Here is a 16,886-nt window from a genome sequence, read left to right as displayed (position 1 = left end):
GATAAATTAATACTTGTGAGTTGCTTTTAAGAAGCAGCTTCTTTCTGATGGTACCTTTACAAGCTTCAAGAAGTGTGATAAGTAGGTTTATTGTGCTAACATGGCCAATGAACACATGTGGGATTAATTGAAGGATGGAGAGATAAATGGCTGGGCAAGCCTCGCCTTTCCTGTCTCTTGCTCTTTGATGATCGGACCAGTGTGCAACTGCCTTGCTTGTTCTGTGCCTCAATTTGCAAGCTACACTACCCGTGGGACACCTAACCTGTGGACTGTGTTGCTATAGTTTGAGGTTCCTTTAAGACCTGCTTCACCACCCTACTGGATTATACATTGCTTGAGCTGGGGACTGTCGGACCCTGTCATCTGGCTGACTGTTGATGACCTGCCTTGCTGTTTGCTGCCTGTGCCCGGAGAGCCTGAATTTCTCTACAGAGGACTACTCAGCAGAACTCAAGACTTGAAGGACTGTCAGTGTCTCACAACTGTCTTAAGGGAGTGAGTTGCACTGAGCTATTTGTACTGCTTTATAGATTAACTGTTTATTTCTTATATGTCTATATATCCTGGTTTTGTTTCTCTAGAGAACCCTGTAGGGAGTTTAAGCATACACATACACTAATCAATGTTGAACTAAGTACTCAATGGGGACACTGTGCAGATCTGTGGAACCTTTTCTGTGCAGTTCTCTATTCTTTAGCACTATCAAGCAGGTTCAAAAAAATAGTTTGTGAGAGCTGGGAAGGAGATTGGCTCGGGCATTGCTTTGATTATGGGCTGGGGCTGGATGAAGACGTGTTTGAACTTCCTCCACTTTGGTCTTATCAGCTGGTCCACGTGTAGGCCAGAACGAGAAAGGGAATAGTAAGGCTTGGAAGTTGTCATCAGTGAAACATCAGAGATGGAGTCAGACTCTTTTCTACAATTCATGGCTCATGCTTCATTCTGAGATGTGGGGACTCAGACAAATTTAATTTGATTTTGGAAAAATGAAGCAACAGACCATTTATTAAACCTGATCAACACCGAGCTAATTTGCACTCTGTACACAGGATGACATAGCCTCCTGACTTTAGACACTGCCTGTAGAAGCCAGTGCTTTTCACAGCATGACATTTAGATCCGAAAGTGGAATACTGGACGAAGAAGCCACAGCAGTCATGGTGGTTCGGGCTCAAACTCTGGGTTGCAGTGCAAGCTCCTTCGCTTGCTATTTTCGTGGTGTCTCTTAGTTTCCTCTTCTGTAAAATGGATACTGGGATGACACTATATGGTTGTTTTCTTAATCATAGGATTATATAGCATGACACCTACAGCACTTTTAGTTGAGTGCCTATCACATTAGTTGTCAATAAATATTAATGGCATACACTTTACAAATGGGATCTATGGGCTTGCTGCAGATGGCTATTTCTTTAAAATCTATATGAAAATTTAATAATCAGCATTGATTAATGGATACTTATCCTAATTTATTCACAAAGGCATTTGAATTAATTTACACTAATGTATTAAACATAATATAATTTAAACATAAAAAATAGACTAAATGGCTAAGTATGGTTAGAAGCCAGGAGGATGTAGAAACGCAGGTCATGAAGTGAAATATCACTCTCAGAAAGTGGGCTATGCATTCTGCTCTGATATTTAGATGACCAGATCAAAGAAGGTATGGTAGTTTTTGTTGTTTCTTTTCAAGACAATCCCTGTGACCATGATATTGCTGTTTCTACCTGTAGTCCTTGCATTTTAGCATCATAGTGATGTAAAGGGGCTTCAAAAAGTCCACAGGAAAATGGCATTTTTCCTCAAACGTTTGAAGCCCCGAGTAAATAACTCTCCTTGAAGGGAAAATATTTCCAAAGACAAACTTATTATCTGTTCTTCCCACACTGCCCTTTCCTGCATTTCCGCCCAATTCTCAGACGTAACATGTTGGGTTCGTTGTGGCTCTTTCTCCTTGGCTTCCAGTATCTACTCTAGTTAAGCCCTGTTTCTTCCTTTGCAGGGCCTTGGCCTTCAGTTTTCAGCACTCTCCTTTCTCACCACAGCCTCCTTCTGGTTTACCGCTTCATCACATCTTCATCTCCTAGGCATTATTTTGCTATTTGTTTTTCTCTCATTCCTTTGTTTTAAAAAATAATTTCATGGGAATGCACTTCACATATCATACAATTAAATCGTTCAATCATAAGAAGAAGATTTGTGCAGTCATCTCCACAATCAATTTCAGATCATTTTCTTCTTGTTATCAATGGTGTTAGCGCTCCATTTCCCCCATCTTCCTCTGTTATGTCCCTCTCCAGTTATGACTATGTAGATCCACCTAACTGGGATTTCATAGACACAAAATAATACAAAAACCAATACACAAAATAATACAAAAAACACAGGAAGCAAGCAAACACCCAACAACAGTGAGTAGACAAAACAGCAAAACTCAATCAAAAATAAAGCAGAAAACATTAAAGTGAAACAACTTTAAAATGGATCAAAGGGGAGATTAAATGATAAGGTATTACATTTTAATCTAACTACATCTGCCAATGTCAACGTTACAATGTTCTTTGTCTGATAGCAAGGCTAGTCACATCCTTCTACTATCATCAGATGGGATTCACCAGAGGCAATCCATGTGTGGACCCTACAGATGAATTTTGGATTTCCATAGTTATCCATAGGCTTCTGCAAATGTTTGCTCATAATTTAAGTTTTGATACCATTTCCTCCTTTGGATTTGGATTTTATTAATTATGATCCTTGGATCAAACAGTCTGGTGTGCTTCTTCCATGCAGACATAGTTGATGCCTCACTCAGATGGTTACTTCTTTGAAGACAAGCCTTTTGGATCCCAGATGTTATTCTTTCTGATAACTGGGAACCATCTATTTTTTCACCACACTTTGCTATATAGCACCCAGATTCAATGATCTCTACTTAAGGGCAAGATTGACAGGGCCATGTTATAAGAACTAATTGTTTTTAGACTGAGGATAGAATTAAGTATGAGCCTCAAATCCATTCAAATATCTATGGTTAATAAATGTCTCTGGTTCACTTTCGAGGCATTATTATCATGTTATGGTAGAGAAGATTATAAATCATCCCCCTAGGGCACAAGACAATTCTATTGATAGTGTTTTTAATTTAACTAATGCATAGAATTTAAAACACTGTTGAGTGTGGGCCAGGTTCAGACTGCAATACATGAATGGTTGACTGCGCAGATTGTTTTACAGTGACTGGACACCATCTACACAAAAATGGGGGTTGGTGATAGGGTAAAACTTTCAACAATGTTCATTCACATAGGTAGAGGAATGCCCACAAGATTAATTCATGCCTCAAGAAAGCAAGGAGGGCATTAAAATAGTAAATATATAGTAGTCCCAGGCCAAGATTCATAGGCATCCTCAAAGCAAGAGTTCAGATCAAAAGTTCCATGACCTCAATTCCATAAATTTTGGATAGCAGTCATCTACTTTGACTCACATTAGGGAGTTTAAGCCTTATGTCCAATGAAGTATTTTGGTTCTATAAATCTACTACAGGTGAGTTTGAGGTAAAGCCCAGTTCACTTAGTGGGATTTCTATATTGAATCTTTCTTGTGAGGTCTACGAAGGATATTGCATGCTTTGGAAGGACATAGTTTAAATTCCTAGTAGTCTGTAACACAGCCTGGATCACCAAGGACTGGATAGCTACTAAGTCAAAAGTGTCCACATAGGAACACAGTACCAGACATATTATCCTCTTGGGTTCTGTTTAAGTATTGCTAAGTTTCTCTGATGAGAAGCAGGATTATATGAAGAAGAATGTGGCAGCAAGATTGGAGGAAGGCTTATTAACAACCTGAAATATTTAGAAGACACAATCTTGCTTACTGTAAGTGAGGTGGACTTGAAGCACTTGCTGATGAAATCCAAGGATTCCAAGTCCAAGTACAGTCTTTGGAACAACCAATGTAAGGAAGTCCCAAATCCTCACAACTGGACCAATAGATCATATCATGATAAATGGAGAAAAGTTTGAAATTGTTCAGGATTTTTATCTTGCTTGGATCTACAAACAATGCTCTTGGAAGCAGCAGTCAAAAGATAAAAAAAAACATACCGCATTAGGTAAATCTGCTGCACAAGACTTCTTTACAATATTGAAGAGCAAGGATATTACTTTGAGCAATAAGGTGCACCTGACCCAAGCCAGGGTATTTTCCACTGCATCACATGCAAGTGAAAGCTGGACATTGAATAAGGAAGATGAGAAGAAGAATGGATGTCTTTGAATTGTGGTGCTGGAAAACAATATTGAAAGTACCATGGACTACTAAAAGGACACACTGACCTGTGTTGGAAGAAGCACGGCCAAGTGCTCTTTAGAGGCAAGGATGACAAGACTTTGTCTTACCTACTTTGGACATGTTGTCAGGAGAGACCAGCCGCTGGAGGAGGACATCATGCTTTGTGAAGTGGAGGGGCAGTGCAGGAGGGGAAGGCCCTCAAGGAGACGGACTGATACAGTGGTTGCATCCTGGGGCTCAGACATCCGAACAACTGTGAGGCTGGGATCGGACCGCGTGGTGTTTCATTTTGCATAGGGTCACTATGTGTCAGAATCCACTCGGTAGCACCTAACAACAACAACAACAACAAAAACAACACTGTTAAGCATTTTTTCCTGCTGGGAAGTTGCTCCACCCAATTTACCAACCGACAGTAATGTAATTGTTCTCCGCAGGACGTACATGCCCCCTCCTCCCATCTTGACTTGAATTTCCAGTAAGTTTGCTTATGACTCTTGTAGGAGTACCTGTTGATTTGGAGTGAACTTAGCAAAATGTTGTATGGTTTTCTCCTTCTCTTCCCATCTTGCAAAACTGACCCTCGCTGAGGCGAGGTCCCCTCTGATGATATACTCATATGTTTCCTGGGTGCTTGGAAGACCAGATTAGAAGATTCTGTGACCCGAGAGCAGAAGCCTGCCTTCTTTTTGGTGGGTATGCTGATAGTGGTAGACTCACACCATAGGTGTCCCTTTGTTACTGACTAACGTCACTCAGACAGGAGTCCTGAGGTGTTTCCAGGCTATTTGTTAAGGTTGATGTATTCCATTGTATGTACACAACAGAATTTCTTTATCCATACGTCTACAGATGGGCATTTGGGCTGTTTCCTGCTTCTTGCTGTTGTGAACTCTGCTACAAAGAACATGGAAGAGCATATATATGTCTGTTCGTGTTTTCTCTCATCATTCTGGGTGTATGTGCCCAGCAAAGGTATTTCTACTCCCAGTTGCTTCAGGTAGCGCCATATCACTTTCCACAATCGTTTCACATAGTTACAGACACATCAGCAGTCTACTAGTGTTCCAATCTCCCACACCTTCTCCAGCACTTTTTTTTTTAATTAGACTATCGTTGTGGGCATGAGGCGATATCTCATAATTGTTTCGATTTGCTTCTCCTGGATGGCTAGTGATTGTGAGCATTTTCTCAGGTATAATGTGACCGATCTGTGTCTCTTCCCTTTGATCTCCCCTTTCTCCAATCTCTTAATTTTACATCTTTATCAGATGTATGTTCCTCCAAGAGTTTATCATATATTAAACTGCTAAAAAAACTGAGTGATTCCCATTGTATTCCAAGTAAAACATAGATGTCTGATATTCACATCTAATGACAATTTTAATTTTCAGATTATCTTTTACTACTTCCCAATAGGCAGCTCCTCTCTAACTGCTGTGTCCAGCACTCGTCCCTTTCCTGGGACTCATGCCTGTGTAGCTTGTGTTTTATTTATCTCTTTCTCACACGAAACTCCGAGTGTCATGGTTCACTTATGTGCAGTGTTTAGTGCAGAGTTGTGATTTCTCTGAATTTAAAAGGCACAGAGGGCTGCCCTCTTTTGGTTACAGGGGCTAGAGTCCACAGTACTGAACAGGGAATGATGCAGAATGACTCATTTTTTCCTTTTCGTTAGAACCCACTTAGAAACAAACAAGGCAGGGTGAAATCATTCCATCCCCGTTCTCATTTTATCTAGCTTCAAGGATTGTTTGTTTAAGCAGATCGAAAGAAAATAAAATTATATATAGAAAGCGTAGAATTTTAGCACTTCAATTCAGAGAATATCTGTGTAAACGTAAAGCTGGGGTAACTTCAATCACCCTGAACACACCCAGAGCTTCAAGCATCCTCAGGCTTCAACACAGACTTTTTTTTTTGGTAAAAGCTGGTGGGCGAGCAAAGGCCAAGCATTCCCTACAGGCTCTTTGAGGTTAAGAATAGCTTCCTGACTTTAGGGATTACTGAGGCAAATGAAAAGGTCATTTTTTTCACACTACTACTTAGTGTTTGGTCAAGTAAGAAATAATGATGTCAAGCCTAGAAGGTCAAATATTCTTCAGTAGATCTTGTTGTGTTCCCAGAGTTTGGGTCCGCCCAACCCAGCCTTGAAATTCAGCAGAAATAGAAAGGAGGGATGACTTGGGTCTCAATAAGAGTAGCAATTCCATTTTTAAGATTGGAAACAGGATGCATGATGCATAGGAAAAGACTCTCAGGGAGGTGACATCTGTCAGCTATGAGTATCTCTATCCATCCACTTCCATCAAGTAAAGTTTGACACATCGCTACCCTAAATAGGATGGAGTAAATCTGGTCCTTTGCATTTCCAAAGCTATAAATCTTCATGGTAACAGACACCGTAGGAGTGACTGGTGATTTTGAACTGGTGACCTTGTGGTTAGCAGCACAATGCTTAACCCACCAGGGCTGCTAATTTTAGTAGTTCCTGGCAATAATTTTGTCATGAATCACATTGAATTTCAGTAGGAATCAAGACGAGCAGTAAATGGGTGTGGATTATAAATAACAGGAAAGCTTAATTAAGATAGACCTTGAAATGATCTAAGTGACCATAAAACCAAGCTTCCTTGGATCTGAAAGGGAAAGGTATTCCAAAACTGAAACTCAGCCGGTGACAGGATGCTCCCCACCTCTTGGAGGAGGACAGAAAAGCTTGTGGGATGGTGGCTGATGCAATCTTGGCACCTTCTCTGTTTAGGAGCTAAGGTTAGCTGGGAGATCAGATGTCAGTCTGATCTCTACTATCTTGAGAAGGTCACAGGATTGCTGACCTTTCTCTCTGGAAACGTGATCTGAGGACCACAAACAGCCACAATGAGTTGGATCACTGCCATGTGCTCTAAACTGGGCTGACAAGGCTGACTCAGTGCCAGGAGTTTATACAGGATGCAGCTTGACAGATTCACATGGGGAAGGAGGTCATAGATCCTCATTTTCAATAATACTATTGAGAAGGTAGGATTGGATGTGAACATCAAAGAGAGATTTATCCTGAACTTGAATAAAAGAGATGAATAAAAGTGTGACATTTTCCCATGTTAAATTGTAGGTTTTAAGGACTAGTTTGCAATAATGCGAAGCTACTGTTCTCTTTTTACATGGTGGACTTTTTCATTATCATTGTAAACATAAAATCTTTACAAAGGTCCACAAGGTACAATGGAAAATCCTTCTTGTGAACGTGGGTATGTACAAATCTGTAAATATAGTTTCTGTTATTTGCATGTGAATTTGCAAGGAGCGTCTCACTAGAGCTGAACTTTTGCTATGTAAATAAAACCATCTGGTGTATTCAAAGGGTTCCAGTCTCTAGAGAACAGGATCATAAACAATCGATCCTCCACAGACTTTTTGACCGTTAGTTTGGGTTAAGTTTTCCCACAGCACTGTTGTAATTATTTTTATGAATTTTTAATCTTCTACTGGACTTCATAGTTTGGCCTCTCTCATGCAGTGTTTTTTGTTAGTACTTAGGATCAGGGAGCATCAATCTCACCACTTTTGACAATCTTGAGAACAATGGATCCTTTAAGGAATTTTGATGAAAAGATCAGAATTAGTTGTTCACACAGATTAATAAGGAGTTTGAAAGGCGGAAGTGCACTCCATTTTTTCTGATGGGAAAAATTAGACAGAGTGATAAATTCAAGGTCCCATGTCCCATATTATTATTTGCTAAACATAATCCAGATTTTGTGAGTCCCAGTCGAATAATCTTTCAACTCAATGCTGTCTTTAACTCAATATTTATTTTGTTTTAAGCATGAATAACAGCATGTTTCTGAACAAAAAAAGAGAATGCAATCTATGGCCAAATGACCAAGCAAGATCCAACAGCTGGGAAGTTGATTAAGTTTCCTGAGGATGACATTGGCTTTCTTTGACTTCTTTCCCCTCCTCCTACCATGGCCCCCCCACCCAACCATGCCCTCCCCTGGTGGCTTCAACATAAATTGTTTAGTGTTAATTCATTTCTTAAACGAACTGAAATTCCAGTTCTTCTGAAATTAGAATCTATTTGTTTGGAAGACCAAATGGAATTGATTGCAGAATTCATATCACTGACTATTAGTCAAAGAGTCCCCACCCTACAGAACAGCATTAGAATCACCGGGATCTTAAAAATAACACATCACTAAAGCTTGGGTCTGCAGGAGAAGGAGGAGGTTTTGCACTCCCTTAAAGAGTTACAGTCTAGGAAACCCACAGGGGGAGTTCTGTCTTGTCCTGTAGGGTTGCTATGGCTTGGAATTGACTCAATGGTAGTGAGTGAGACTGTCAGGTCCCACAACCAGAAAGCTAGTTTGTATCAGCCCGGAAGGTTTTCTTCAAGATGACACTAAGTGAGTGGGTCAGGTTTAAGAACCAGTGTTTATGACGCTTGGAGTATATCTTACCACATGGACTCTAGGACATGCTCTAGGACATGTTTCGCTTTGGAATTTCACTTATTTCTAGGGTGGACTGTTTTGCTACAAAATAATTTGATGTGAAACTGAGATATCAGGTAGAATATGGAAAGATGCACTGGAGGGATCAAAAACACTTGATGGTAGTGGAAAGACTCACTAGAAACTGGTTCCCACCTCTTCTTGAGGCTTGATGAGTAGCAGGAATGATTGGAAGTGGGAAACACAGCCTGACAGGGTTTTCTGAGCCTGGCTTCTGCCAGAGCTGACGGCTGAGTCTTTGGCACAAATTTTAGACCATGCTGAAATAGGATGGACTCCTCCTTTTTATTTTGTACATGTAGAAGTGTGCTTGTTTCTATTCTTAGGTTTTGGTACTATCAACATTAATACCAATTTTTCAATGAAATGATTTTTTTTGATGTGATTCATTGCCCTAGTGGCACTGTGCCATAAGCACTCACTTGCCTGCTCACTGAAAGGTCAGCAGTTCTGATGCACCAGGTGCCCCATGGGAGAACGCCTTGTGAGTTAGTTAGTTTATTGTGCCAATCTGGCCGATAAACACATGTGGGATTAATTGAAGGGCAGAGGGATAAATGGCTCGGTGGGCTTGGATTTTCGAGTTCTCAGGTCTTTTACTTTGTGATGGTCATACCAGGGTGCAGTTGCCTTAGCCAGTTCCCTGCTTCAGCTGGCAAGACTGACTTCCTGCAAGACATCCCTAAGGAGAAGCCACATGGACCTACCCCGATGCAGCCCTGGGTGCTGGAGCACCCACGTGGAGACCCCTGCCAGTGCTGAGATGCTTACACATTCATTGACTCGGCTTTCCTCCTGTGGTCGGCATCATTGTGTCTGTTTTGTGAGATGGAGGAGGACTTTGTGGATTGGTGTTGGACATATGGGTTAATGGGTTAATGCTGGACTTGTGGGCTTGGGCAGCACTGGGTTGGGATGTTTTCTTGATGCGCACTTAACCTTTACATAAAACTCTCTTATACATGGGTTTCTGTGGATTTGTTTCTCTAAAGTACCCAGACTAACACACCTTGATAGACTGACGAGCCTCTGAAGTCCTATGAAGCGGGCAGGTCTACCCTACCCTATGGGTTGGAGAGCTTGGGGAAGACTTGATGGCAGTGGGTATGACTTTGGGCTGTGCATGCACTTGAATTTGTTGAGTCACTTGCTTGGGAATAGCATGTGCCTTGCATCTTAATTGACTTAAGAGCACCACAAATTTCAACTATATCATTTTACAATATTTTCATGTTTAGAAATAATTTACAAAATACAAAAAAAGCACATGAAATCAAGACCAGTGTCTAGTCCTCTGAGCCTGAAGTGGCTGCTGGTTCATGCTTGTAGGCGTGGAGGAATCTCCTCAAGAGTGTATATTTTGCCAAATTCCTGGGCAAAATGAACTCTGTATCTCAGAGAGTGAACTTAACTTTTTCTTAGGTGTGCTTACTGTTTCTTTTTAAAAATAGTTCTTCCTTAATGTAGTTCATGCTTTTCCCCAGGGTAGTGCAGAGGAGCCCTGGTGAGCGTGGGACAGTCCAGGTCCCCACCATAGGCATGCCAGTTCTCATGAGATTGTTCAATCTACTGTCTTCAATTCACTATCCCCTTAACACCTAGGAAAGATCAGTCTTGCCCATAAGACACCCTTTAAGTTTTAAAAACAATTTTATATTGTGGTTTTAACTTTATTGGATATGGCTTGTTTTGGGAATAAGGCATGGAAGAACTAAGTAGATTATAAAAAAAAACACTTCATGTGTTTCCCCATATGGAGGAAGTGCACCAGTCTGACTGACCACAAGGTGTAGAAGGGATCAGATATCAGACATTGAAGAACTTAAAATCATATCAGTGGGTGCCCGCTCTACTGACACAATCACTGTAGATAAATGTGTGCATAAGCAAATGTGGCGAAGAGAGCTAACAGTGCCCGGCTATCAAAAGATATAGCATCTAGGGTCTTAAAGGCTTGAAGATAAACAAGCGGCCATCCAGCTGAGAAGCATCAAAGCCCACATGGAAGAAGCACACCAGCCTGTCTGACCACAAGGTGCAGAAGGGACCAGTTATCAGACATCAAAGAACTAAAAATCAGATCATGGGTGCCCACCTTCCTGATATGATCACTGAAAAAAAAGGTGTACATAAGCAAAGGTGGTGAAGATAGCTGATGGTGCCTGGCTATCGAAAGATATAGCATCTGGGGTCTTAAAGGCTTGAAGCTAAACAAGCGGCCAACTAGCTCAGAAGCAACAAAGCCCCTATGGAAGAAGCACACCAGTATGTGTGACCGCGAGCTGTCGAAGGGATCGGGTGTCAGTCATCAAGGAACAAGAAATCATGTCATTGTAAAGGTGGATGAGTGCAGAGTGGAGACTCAGAGTCCATCAGTTGTCAACAGAACACCCCCTTGCTGAGGGGTTTTGGGGAGGAGATGAGCTAATCAGGGTGCAAGGTAGCAATGATGAAACATATAACTTTCCTCTAGTTCTTTAATGCTTCCTCCCCCCCAATATCATGATCCCAATTCTGCCTTGCAAATCTGGCTAGGCCAGAGGACGTACATTGGTACAGATAGCAACTTGAAACCCAGAAAACCCAGGATAGATGACTTCTTCAGGACCAGCGGTGAGAGGGGCGAGGCCTGGAGGGTGAAGGTAATGTGGGGTAAAAGGGGGGAACCAATTACAAGAATCTATGTATAGCCTCCTCCCTGGGGGATGGACAGCAGAGAAGAGGGCAGAGGGAGATGTCAGACAGTGTAACTTATGACAAAACTATAATAATTTATGAATTATGAAGGGTTCATGAGGGGGGGGAGGGAGGGGGAAAATGAGCAAATGATATCGAGAGCTAAAGTTGAGGGCAAATGTTTTGAGATTGATGAGGGCAACAGGTGTACATAGGTGCTTGACTCAATGGATGTATGTATGGACTGTGATAAGAAATGCATGAGCCCTCAGTAAAATAATAAAAAAAAAAGAATAATGAGGGTAACAAATGTAAAAATGTACAAATGTGCTTTATACAATTGATGTATGTATGGATTTCGATGAGTTGTATGAGCCCCCAATAAAAATAAATAAATAAAAAATTTTATTAAAAAAAAGAAAAATTTACTAAAAAAATGTGGTTATGATTCCTAAAATGCTGACTTGTTATTTATCCTTTAAAATAATAATGTAACCTTCAAATAGTTGACTTCTTACTGAGACAGGATATCAAGATTTTACTGACAACTTGTTCTGAGAAAGCTTTGGTGTTAAACTAGTTTTGTAAGGTCATGCTGTCATCGAAAGAGTGACAGAGTCGGAATCAGCAAGTGTGGGCGAGTGCTGCTCTCAGCTTCACTACGCACAGGTGTCACTGGCTTGGTCTTTTCATGGAGAAAGAGAGGACTTGGGAACGGCTGGATTAGCTTTAAATAGACCAGGGAAATTAAACACGATCATTTTAATAGAGGAATTGTAACTTTTGTTTTCAGATGTACAAATCATTCCATTAGCCATCCTTAGAAAACTCACAACTTCTTCTCAAGTGTACGTAGCGAATTGCTTGTCAAGAAGCCTCAAGACCGACCTTGACCACGTTCTCTCCCACTGGGTATTTCCTTCTATGGAAACATTTCCTTCTCTAGCCTCTTGGACGACTGGAGACATTGCTTTGTCACCTTGGATACCCTTGGGACATACGGTAAACTTTTTGATGAGAACAATATTACCAGTCAGACCTCATGGCAAACATTTCTGCTCAGTGATTGTGTCTGTTCTCACGACACTTGCTGTAAAGTTTTTTCCTTTTCTTTTTGTCTCCTAGCTAAAGCAGTGCAGCTAAGGAGAAGCGTTCTCTCTGCTTGTTCAGCAACTGTCTACTCCACAGTCCGCCCCACTGCAAAGATGGACATGGCCACAGGCCAAGATCCGCAGTGAACCCCGACACGCTATTCTGTCCCAAACTCTTATTCCTCTTCTTCTGTGCTCACACCATATGACCCTATTTTCTCAGAGGATTTTGTGGGAAACTATAGAGTACGTGTTCCTTTTGGTCAAGTGTGTTTTCCCATTGGAAGCTTTGCGTTCTCTAATGTCCTGGATTTTACAAAAAAAGGAAGTTTCTTCAACGTGCTATATACCTGTCCCACACCCCGGCAACTACAAACAACCTGTGCTCAACAAGCCAGCCTTTTCGAAGGAGAGTACTGTGCACGTGATAGTGCAAGGGAGCACACACATTTCTGCTCAGTGTTTGGATTTTAAATTAGGGAAAGTAAAATCTGTCAAACATTGAAGTTTTGATAACAGAGAAAATAATTAAGAACTAGAAAAAAGTGGTTAGAAATCATATTGTAAAAACATTTTTTTACCATGAGACACCCACAAAGTTAGCACAGTGCCTATGATATGTCCCTAGACCCTTCACAAATTCAAAATGAAAAAACAACAATAATTATGACTCAATCAACTGCTGAAATTGGACAAAAGGAGAAATATTCTCAGCTCTTTCACCCATGAGTCTGATGAGCTGATTGAAAAGACGTTTAGAAACATACATGGTTTGGGTTTCAGAAACTTGTTGGCAGCATTTTTATAACCCAGTTTGGAGGGTTGAAACCTCGAACAGGGCTTCCAGCCCCCAACCCCTTAAATGGGAAACTGCAAAGTGACCTCTAGATGGAGCACCAGGCCTTCACTTTGTTCGAATAAAAAATGATCTTTTTTTTGTGAAAGGAACTTTAAGATTTAATTTTAAACAGAAAAGAGGCACAAGGGCTGCATTCTTGACCTTGGCATGATATTATGGGGATCATCTAATCTCTGATGAAGGAAACATTGTGTTTTAGAAGAGTTAATCTAGCCTTAATATAGGCTGAAGTAAAATGTATTTGCTTCTCAGATTCTCCAGGTGAGACCCAGTGAGTTCTGGAAGCTTGCTGTGTACGAGCAAGAGCCAGAAAAGCTCATGGGTGTTTTCTAAGTTCCAGAGAAGAACTGAGGGTGGTGGCGGGGATGGTGAGCTCTCTGGACAAAGACTAGACAAATTCTGTTTGTCTAGATGGAGGTAGTGTAGTTTTCCAAAGGCAGCTAGAAAGGGATTTTGATGTTGGTCATTCAATCTAATTCCTTCATTTTAAGCAGTGTGGGGAATTTTGTTTTGTATGTAACTTGTCTAGCATGCATTCCTTCATCTTAGCAATGTCAAGTTTCTTTGGGGAATTCTATTTCCTTAACTGTTTGGCATCTTGGAAAGCTGGTAAGTGAAGTGGAGCAATCCCCAGAAACCACTCCTGTACAGCTGAAGAGCCCGAGTGGTGCAGTGGTTATGTGTTGTGCTGCTAACCCCAAGATAAGCAGTTCAAAACTACTGGTCACTCCGTGGGAGAAAGATGAGGCTTTCTACTTGCCTAAGCAGTCATAGTTTGGGAAGCCTGCAAAGGCAGTTCCAGCCTGTCCTGTAGGGTTACTACAAGTCACAATCAACTAGAAGGCAGTGAGTTTGGTCTTCTGAAGGGCTAAGTATGTGATCTAAGATCAAGAAATGAGTCACATGAGGGGTGTCAAATTTTGAACAGAGATTTGTAAGGAAATATGAAACAGTTGAAATTCATTTATCCTAGGTCATAACTTGGTATTAATTTTACTCAGCATGATTTGTCGGCCTTCCTTTTATTTCTGTGAGGTCTCCCATAGCCCTCTGATCATTTCTTTTTTGATTGAAATTGACTGGATTTGGTTTGTGACTCCAGAAACTACTTCTGTTATTCCAGCGACTGCTCTTCACCTCAAAGGGGAAACGAGACCTTCTTAATTTTGCAAACTTAAATCACCTACTAGAGTCATTGCATATTATCAAGAAGTACTTAAGATGAATTCATATAGAAAAAAATACAATATTTTCCCCTCTTTACCCTAACTACAATAATCAAGATTTTAATAATAATAATCTGACACCACTGTTGTAATATTTTTCACTGAATGAGAAAAGTTCTCCTTGGGTAACATTTATATACTTCATATATTATTTGTTTTTTTCTGATTACAAAATTATGTCCACTTGTTTTGCCCAGATTGCCTTTAAATCTTTAAAATAACTTAGAATGAATAAGATTTTGCTTGTTTTCAACTAGAAAACAAACAAACAAATAACCCACACTAGTACATGGGGAACAGCAAGCTATGGAAATATAAATTAACAGTGAAATAATAAAGCCTTTAAAAATGTTTTTCCTCTTCAAATTGTTTCTAAAAAGCATGTGATTTAGCCTTGCTATTTAGAAAATGTGTTACAAAACCTCATTTGTCTTTTTAAGTGTAATGCTTTTAAACGTATCCAGCAAGAAGACAATTTTTCCCCATTTAAAAAAATATCTCAGAAGACAATTTTTTTAAAAGGAGCTTGATGTTTATAAAATTTCTTTAGGCTATTAAAACTGATCTTCGGAATAACGTAGTATTGTATTCTTTATAAATTGATGTGTTTTGTATGAATGAAATGTACTAATATAGGACAATCTTAATGAAATTTGGGAGCAATTTCAGTTTGGCTCAGCTTGGCAAGGCAGCGAAAGAAAATACTAGCCTGAGCGCACCATTGCCTTTCATGAATTGACCAGCAGAGGGCTTTTCTGTATTCAGAATCCATGCCTTGTGAACGGCAAATTCATAGTCCAATTAAAGAAAATTGCCTCGTGAAATAAAAGCGCAGGCTAAAGGAAAATTCCCTAAGCATAATCTAGTTCTGTTTTTTTTTCTTCTTAAAAAAACCCTGACCCCCAGTTGCATCCTGGAGGACAGTGGTCAGCACAGCGCTCTTTGTGGGTGTCCTAGGACCTGGGGCCTGAGAAATCTTCCCACAGAGAGATGTTTCCAGTTGGGGTCAGGATGTTTCAGGGGGTTCCCTAATGTGGGTGAAGTAGTTCTCCGCGTGGAACATATCAGAGTCTGTGCCCAGCAAGCCATCGTGTTGCTGAGGAGGACTTTGCTCATGGGAAGGCGTACGTACCTTGGACTGTTCTTTGACTCCCAACACCAGACTGGGGTGGGTTTTATTACAAATGAATAATTTGGCAATATGCTTTATCTATTATTCTCAATTTAATGTTGTCAGCATGAGTGTATTCCCAAGAATCTGGCTGCCATTAAAAATTGCAAAACTATGTAGATTTTGGACATGAAGTACTGAGACAAGACTATGGATTTTGAGATTCTCCATCTGAAGGCTGAGGGAGGGGGGTCTTGGGGTAAGTCATTCAGCACCCCTGAAAACAGGATTGAGATGATGTAAGTCACTGGGGAACAACTACGGGGTGCAAGAGGCAGGAAGATTTTTAGGATCTGGGAAAGGAGGGTTGAGAGAAAGGTCAAGGGCAACGACAAGGCAACAAACACGTACCGAGTGTTTAATCTATTGAAGTTGAAATCAGTATGCCCATGATGAGTCCAATACTAGGCAAAGCTTGAAGCTGAATTAGGATCTGTCAGATGTCCGTGGTCTCTCAGCAGCTATGGACTCCAGTCCTGTCAGAAACCCAGCACTCCTTTCCCTCTCTAATGCCCAGGAAGAATCGAGGCTCTTTGGGCTAGTCTGACTGCAGCCGGTAAGTAGCAACCAACCCCCGGCCCCCACCTGCCCAAACCTGCTCCCCAGCAAAGAAAATCCGAAGAGCAAAACCCAGAATGACAGTGTAGAAGAGGGACGTTCCTGTGATTTAATTTTACCCAAGATTTGACTTATTGAAGATCACAATTTGTGTCACTAAGGTAGAAATTCATATAAAACCTTGCAAATTCAGAGGTTCGCGGAAATTAGATTTTTTTCTTTTTTAAATCATTTTATTGCGGGCTCATACATCCACATATACATCTATTGTGTCAAACACATTTGTACATTTGTTGCCATCATCATTCTCAAAACGTTTTCTGTCGACTTCAAATTAGATTTTGATACCCAGGGGCTTGTTGGAATCAGCTTCTACTGGCTCCTGGAAGCTAATTGTTAAATTTACAGGAACTAAATCATATTGGGAGCATGAGATTGGACATAACATTAGTGTTTATGGCATGGAAATCTGCAAGTGTTGCATAT

This window comes from Echinops telfairi, unplaced genomic scaffold (genome assembly GCF_000313985.2).
Source record: "Echinops telfairi isolate 266 unplaced genomic scaffold, ASM31398v2 ScPeMD7_2;HRSCAF=8, whole genome shotgun sequence".
NCBI lineage: Eukaryota > Metazoa > Chordata > Mammalia > Afrosoricida > Tenrecidae > Echinops > Echinops telfairi.
This window is presented reverse-complemented; position numbering follows the sequence as displayed.